The sequence below is a fragment of the Ceratotherium simum genome, chromosome 37 (genome assembly GCF_057802395.1).
Source record: "Ceratotherium simum simum isolate JZ-2026a chromosome 37, ASM5780239v1, whole genome shotgun sequence".
Lineage (NCBI taxonomy): Eukaryota > Metazoa > Chordata > Mammalia > Perissodactyla > Rhinocerotidae > Ceratotherium > Ceratotherium simum.
Genome location: NC_141936.1, coordinates 21,752,324 through 21,760,426, shown reverse-complemented (window position 1 = coordinate 21,760,426; position 8,103 = coordinate 21,752,324).

Genomic DNA, 8,103 nt, shown 5'->3' with positions numbered 1-8,103 from the left:
CACTCACACATCTGCCTTATCTCAGACTCTGCTTTTGGGGGAACCCTCAATAAGAATTTGTCACTTGGAGTTAGGTGTTGTTCTCATTCTACAGTGCTCTTTAAACCTGGGCCTTGAAGACATATTTCCATATATAGACATTTTTGATGTTCTCCCCTTTTCCTACCATCTCTTTTGGGCTCTAACTTCCATCACCCAGAGTCCCATGACATCTAGAGCCAGTACTGTTAGAGAAATATTTCATTCATGTTTTAAATGGTTCACCAATTTGCAACATCAACTGGGAACCAAGGGAATGCACTACTTGGAGGCCAAGAAAAAAATATTAGCTAGTAAGTGTCATAGAATATGATTCCTAGAGTAGGGAAAAACACAGGCTAGTAACAAAGAAGAATCAACAAATTATAGTCGCTCCCTGGTAATTTAGTGTTGGAATTAGAGCCTCTCTCTTCCTACAGGTCCTTCTTTTTGCAGATAACGAATCTGAAGACTGGGGCAGGTAAGTGAAGAGCTCGGGTATCCAGCTCTCTAATCTAGTGCTCATTTTTTGAGAAGATACAAGAAGCTGAAGGGTCTGGATGAAGCCATAGGCTTATCCACAGTGTCTCTGTTGATGACAGTGAGTTTGATAGAAATAAAGGAGTCAAGCAAAAGAGGATATTGACTCATTGGCTGATAGAATATTAGAGTTAGAAGTCTAACCTCCTACTAAAACAGGAATCTGTCAGGTGTAGATCTCTAACTTAAAAAATACCCATGTGGTTTAGTGAAACAAATCAACTTCTGTGCTAAGAGAATGACAATATGGATGGACTCATTTCATGAAATCAGATCCTACTTGTTTCCGCCCACCGCTACTGTAGTCATCCTGCTTCCCGGCTGTTCTGCCTTTCCCGTTTGGTGACCTACTCATGACACACCTGGCTCTCGGTCCTTCTACGTCACTCCTGGGTTTACTGCCTGCATCTCTTTTCTTGGCACAGGACCTCTTAGGGCTGCTGTCCCAGTAACAGGCGCCACTCGGGCTGGCTCAGCTCTCAGGCCTCACCCCCTCCTGGGTCCAGGCCCTGCAGGAGCAGAGAGGAGAAACTCTCCGTACAGTATCCCTGCAGGTGGCCGCCAAGCCTCTATCTGAGCCATGCGAGTGAAGGGGAACATGCTGCCTTGCAAGACAGCTGTGTGCTCTGTTCAATATCTTTGTTTAGAGATTGTTCCTTTCATTGTGTGAGAATCTGAGTCACTGTAGCTTTTGTGCATCCATCCTGGTTCATCCTTAGAAACAGTACAGACTGCTCCATGTGAAAATTCTTCTGATAGTTGAAGGCATTTCTCAGACGCATCCCCATTCTTCACTTCTCAAGACTAGTATCATACTCCTGAGTCCCTCAAGCATTCCTCATATAGTAAAAGTTCTAAGCTCTACACTGTCCTATTCACCCTGCGCTATGCTCCATCTCTTCCTGCCATCCCAAGGGACTGTCCCAGAGATGAGTCCTTCCCTCCAGAAAGGGTCTGCCCACTGCGGTCACTGTGAAGTTATTATTTTTGGATCACAGTGAATTTGTGGGTTAAATAACTCATAGGTCTTTATCTCAATAAACCAAATCCAAATTAGATCTCTTGCCAGAAATCATTTTTGGAACAAGATGAACAATAAGTAAATGAATACACAAGTGAATAAAAGTAAATGTTTAAATGTGATCAATATTTTCAGCCCCATTTTGAAGCAAACATATCCCATGTTGTATACGCCACTAAGGAAACTTTGTATGATTTAACTTTTAATTTTATGTTGTCATATTTCACAAGTCCCCACAGTGTCACCGCCAGTCTCTTCATCATGAAGATCCCTGAAGCCTTCATATTTCTGCAAACCATAATTCTAACCACAATAAGGGACCTAGGAAAGGGTCAAATCAGGGTCATTTCAGGCTCCTTACAATAATTAATGTCCTGATTTTTCTGGAAAGAAATGGGGACTATTCCCTCAAAATAGTTTCTTGTGGTAAAAAGGGAAATATTGGTCATTTATTCAGAGTGTTAGTGAAAAGAACTACATTTTGTTTGAAAAATGATGACTCATTCCTTTTTGCTTTACTTACTTATGAATTTGAGCTTAGTAAAGTTTACCAAAATTGATGGGAAACATTCCTATAAAACGAATTTTTCACACTCGGTTCGAAGAATTGTCTTTTCTAACAAAACTGTGAAATGGAACTGAACAGTAGCATTTGGGGGCATCTACCAGGAGAAAGGCACAGATGAGGCATGAAGTCAACGGTAAAGGGCTCTGTGCTTAATCTCAAGAAATGTGCATCTTATTAGAGGAGACACATGTAAATGGAACAAGGTGCTCCAATGGTCTTAATTAGATTGTGAAGAGCTATGACAGCATCTGGAGAAGGAATGCAAACCCGCAAAGTTCTGATGAGTGTTAGGAGAAAGGAAGGGGGCCACACAGGAAAGACGACATCTAACTGTGCTCTGAAAGCGGGGGTAGGATTTAAATAGGGAACTTTATGTACATATATGATGATGATGTACTTTCTAATGGAGAGGGGCCTTCTGAGAGCCCTGCACACCTCTCCCTTCTCTGACCAGCCCTTGTTAGGCAGCACATCAGTCTGACTTCACTCAGTTGAGGGGTAGAAGAACAGCAGAAGCAGAACCCATCTCAAGAAGAGAGGGTTGTGTAGATGCCCGCTTGCCTGGTCTCTATTGCTAGGTCCAAGTCACACAGGACCTACATTTAATTCTTCATGGGCTTGGGCTTTGAATTAATGTAAAATCCCAGGAAATCAAGATTTCAGGCCAAGAGCAAAAGAGCATAGCTATGGGAGGAAAGAGTTCTAGACAAAGTAAATCCACCTGGACAGATGGTGATGACCCTTATCACTCAGTTTTGTACTGTCATCCCATAAAGGTAAAGACATGTATTCTTCTTCCTAGCATAGTCCGGATGGTCCCAAGCTTAAATGAAATTCAGGCAGTTGTGGGTGTAGTTGCAACTGATAAGTATGGGGGCTTTTGTTTCCAGTTGAGAGGGAAAAAGGGAGATATATGCAAGCATTGGATGGTGATGGAGAAGAAGAGATGGTGTCTAGTATCTTATCTGGCCTTCTGGACCATGACTAGTGGGGTTCCAAAGTCCAAGGAAACAGCCACCATAAAAGACTGGGTGAATGAAGTTTCTATGGAAACATGTGACAGAAGACTGAAAAGTGTGTCATTGCCCCACCTTGGCCTAGGCCATAGCACTACCCTTCACCGACAATTTAGGATGACGATCCTCTTGGCCTAAACATTGGCGTCAACATGGAGGTCAATCTTAGTGATGGCAGCTTTAAGATTCCTCCAAGTGACTTTGGAAATTAAAGACAATGATCAGGGGACCAGAGCAGGAGAGAGAAAATATGACAGAAGCTAAGTAGTGACTTGCAGTTGACAAATTTGTGAACACATGAGTGAATTCCAGTGAGTGCCCCAAGAAATAGCTGGGGAACTAGAAGCTGTGTATGAGCAGACAGGAGGAAAAGCAGAAGATCTGTATTATTATTGATCATGTGTCCCTTTTACAGTCTCAGAAAAAAATGAGGACTTCTAATATTTTCTTTGTGCCCTAACCAATTGTCTCTTTAGAAAAGACCAGATTGGAGCAATATCAAAGTTCCTGGATGTTAAAGTAATATAATGACACCAGAATTACCACTGAAAGCCAACATACCTCAATTATATTCTCAGTACTTTGAAAACCAGGAATCTTGTGATGTACTTGCTAAACTCTGAATAGTTTGGACCTCAAGAGAAAAGCAACAAGAATTGGCTCTAAAATTTTCTGTCAAGGGAAGGGTGGTCATTCTTTTAACTGGAAGGTTGAGTCTCTATAAAGAAATTTGCTCTGACATTGAATTTCCACTCAGCCATCTAGCCATCCTGGTGTTTAGAGCTCTAGATGGGTAACATTTCCTTCTTGTGCAAAGCCTGGATGATCCACTGAGCTCTCTCTATTTCCACTGTGGGGGGTCAGACTTGGCCATCCCAAAATGTGTCTCTTTGCCTTGATTATTTTTAAGAACAAAAGACTCTAAAAGAAACTTTGACCTTCCCCCTCACTACCTAAAAAAATTTCAGATAGAAGGCCTGTCCCCAGGACAGGCCATCACTATAGATAACTCTGGGTATCGATAGACTGGGAGGGTCTTTGCTAAGCCCATTGAAGTTCTGTTTACCAAACATTTGCTTTTCCATCTCCATGTGCATTGCCTTCCTCTCCTTTGAAGTCCCAAACCACTACCCCCAGCATCCTCCTTTGTCTTTATCTGAAGATTGTATTTAAGATGAAAGCCTCCACCAATTTTGTGTTACCCAGTTTTTCCTGGGTCTCTCCCATGTATACAAGCTATAAAGCTTTGTTTGATTTTATCCTGTTATTCTGTCTCATGTCATTTTAATTCATAGCCCAGCCAGAAGAACCCAGAGAGGGTAGAGGATATGTCTTCCTCCCCCACACCACACATTTTCATTTGGATCTTGGTCAAAATTATCCTCCAAAATTTGAGTCACTTGAGCTAACAGTGGGGCCAGTGGAGATAATCTGGAAAGGTGAAGTATCCTTTCAGGGGTTAGACTAAAGGTGATGGAAATATCTGTAAAATCATTAATCAGCAGCCCAAATTGTAGGGGAAGAATTTCTAGGGGTGGAAAGGGAATAACCCCTTCCTTTTCAAACAAAGTTAGAGCACAGCTTCAGGAGCATATACATGGAGAGTTGATTGGAATGTGAGCTCTAGGAAGGGCTGAGAATCCTGTAAAAACAGCCGCCTGCCAACCTCAAATTAAAACCCTTCTGTTTAGCACCCAGTAAAGAGAGCCAACCAGACTGGTTTTACAGACAAAGGACCTCAAATGCACCGCCTAAGAAAGTGAGTCAGGATCCACAGACATCCACAAGTTTCTCTGTGTTTATTATTTACATATTGCTGTCTATTTACACATAATTTTAGGTTGAAAATCCTTACAATGAGCAGAGTGTATTTTTTTTTTTAAGGAGAAGCAAAAAAAGAGAAAAGTTAAGTAGGCTATGTGCTAGTTTACAGATGATCTTGCAAAAGTGGGTAATCCTAAGAAATAGAGTGAGTTTTTGGGAGTCCAATAGAGAGAGCAAAGCAGGCTACATCCCTGAGGCCTGCCAGCAGTGGAACTGTGTTGACTGACAAGAGGCAAGTCTGTGTGCTTTCCTGTAGAAAGCTCTACAATAGTCCAGGCCGGAGGCAATGAGCAATGGAGTAAGGCAATAGGAAGAGAACAGAAAAGATGGGGAGATGCAAAACCAACTTGAGTCTAGGGACCAGACCTCATCCATCTTGAAATCTATGATGCCTGCTGTGGCACCTGGCACAGAGTAGGATGAGCTTTTCAACATCAGTGGGCTCTGAGACTTTGGGGCAATGCTAAAGCAAAAAGAACATTTGTACTCTTTGTCGGTGGGGAGCTCTGTTTTCCCTACTTACTTGTACCTGACAATGAAGATCAATAGAAACTGAAATTCATTCCAGTTTTTCTGCGTGGAGAAGGGAGATTCCCTCTAAGGTATCCAGTATATGTTTGCTAAAGGAATGAACAAGTGAATGAAGGAACCAATCGAGGGATGAGTGAATGAATTAATTCTGTTCATCTTCTCCTAGATAGTCCTGTATCTATTGGGGTGGAAAGAGCACTGGACTCGGAATCAGAACCAACATTTCTGATTAATTTATTTCTCCCACAAGTTTTTATTGATCACTAGGCAGTGTGCCGGGCTCTCTGCTTCCTCCATGACACGGTAGAGTGCTGGAGCTAGAGTGCAGACAAGACAAAGTTCCTTCTGTGTGGAGAGGAGGGAAGACACATAAAGATAAAGCAAAAAGACAAAACAAAAAAAGATCATTATCAGTCCAGGTAACACAAAGCTATGTGGAACTGGGTAGGTAGGTACTCTTTAAAAAAGAAGGTGAAAAAAAAAAAGAGGGAATGATAGGAAGATTAAAAAAAAAAAGAAGAAAGGCCAGGGGGGTCCTAGTGATTAAGTTTGGCACTGTCCGCTTCAGGGGCATGGGTTTGGTTCCTGGGTGTGGACTTGCACCACTCACCTGTCAGTGGCCATGCTGTGGCAGCGGCTCACATATTAAAAAAAAAAAACAGAGGAGGATTGGTAGCATATGTTAGCTCAGGGCAAATCTTCCTCAGCAAAAAGAAAAAAAGGAAAGGAAGGTCAGAATAGAACTCCCAAAAGAGGTGACGTTTGAGCAGAAATATGCATAATGAGAAGGAGCAATATAAAGGTCTGGGGGAGAACATTCTAGAGAGAAAATGCAAGAAGTGCAAAGACTTTGAGGCAGGAAAGAGCCTAGGGTAGAGAAACAACAAGACTGCGCCACTGTGGCTGGGGCAGCTGAGGAGGGCACAGGTAGGACAGAAGTTCAGAGTGGTAGGTAGCGGCTTCCGTCTTTCATCTGATTGTGACTTTGGGCAATAAAAATAATAGCTGACAAAGTCATGAGTTTAGAATGTGTCCATCACTACTTGCACCATCGTATTTAATCCTCACGACACCCAGTAAGATAGGTAGGATGATATTCAAAATATTTAACAGCAAGCCTGTCATAATCACAAACCAATAGGATGATGCCGCCCTTCACCACCACTCCGACATAGTAGTAGAGACTGGCTGGATATCAGGTCTCACGATCACTCTCTTTAATGGCTGAGGAAACTGAGCTCAAAGATAAGGTAGTCACTTCAGAATTATACAGCTGCCCATTTTACTACAAAATATAAACTGGCAAGAAACCCACCTTTGATAAACACTGCTTATAAGACTGGGGGATTTCTTTATGTATCACGCATCACTTAACAACGGGGATACATTCTGAGCAATGTGTTGTCAGGCGATTTGGTCATCATGGAAACATCACAGAGTGTACTTACACAAATATGGATGGTACAGCCTACTACACACCTAGGCTATACAGTACCAATCTTGTGGGACCACCGTCATATGTGTGGTCCGTCGCTGACCAAAACGTTATGCAATGCCTGACTGTAATGGGAAAATGGGTAATTTGGAGATTTACTATCCCCACTGTGGAAGAAAGAGCACTGTACCAGGAGCATAAAATCATGGAACTACTCCTGGTACTGGCACTAACCAGAGATGAGACCTTGAGTAAATTACCTCTCTCATCCTCAGAAAACCCCTAGCCCATGGGTGGTATATTCATATACATATAAAGCAGTTACTCTCAACTGGGGACAATTTTGTTCCCCAAAAGACAACTGGAAATGTTTGGTTGTCACAACTGATTGGTGTTGAGATGGGTCCTACTGGCATCCAGCCAGCATCCCTGGAGGTCAGGGATGCTGCTAAACATCCTACAATGCACAGGATAGCCCCCACTGCAAAGAAGTATTAGTACTGAGGTTGAGGAACTGTGTTCTAGAGACCAGAGAGGTAACAGACACAGTGATGAGTGTCAGATGTGACATTAGGGAGTGGTGGAGACTATAGCAAATTGCAGAGTGCAAGCACTATCTAAAGGCATTTCGTATAAAAATATTTACAAACCTATGTGGACTAAAAGAGAACACATATGCGGGCCAATTTCAACCTGCTTGTGGCCTAATTGCTGCCCCGGTTCCCCACAATTTTCTTTTTACAGATGAGGATAAAAGTGTCTTCTGGTCATGCAGGAGTGTGTGTGTGTGTGTATGCAGAGTGTGTGTATTCATATATGTGCATTGGCAAAGAAATATTTTTAAGTGTTTTCAGAAGGGAAACCCCTCATCCCTCTTAGAATTAAGTCTCTGTTCTTAACGGTTCTTCCCCTGGTCTATACCTTCTCCTTCCTTCAATTATACCAGCCCCCTTCCTCTTGTTCTGGCTCTCGCAAAGGAGAAGCCCAGCTGCACCACTCCACCCATAAGAGGAACTTCTAGTTTAAGTTTTGATCCCATCATGTTGCTTAAAGCCCCTGTGAAGGAGGTCCCCTAGCCCACATTACTCCTTTAGCTTTTAGAGACAGACGGGCTGAAAAAGACAGGTTGGCCCCACATTTACGATGTGTC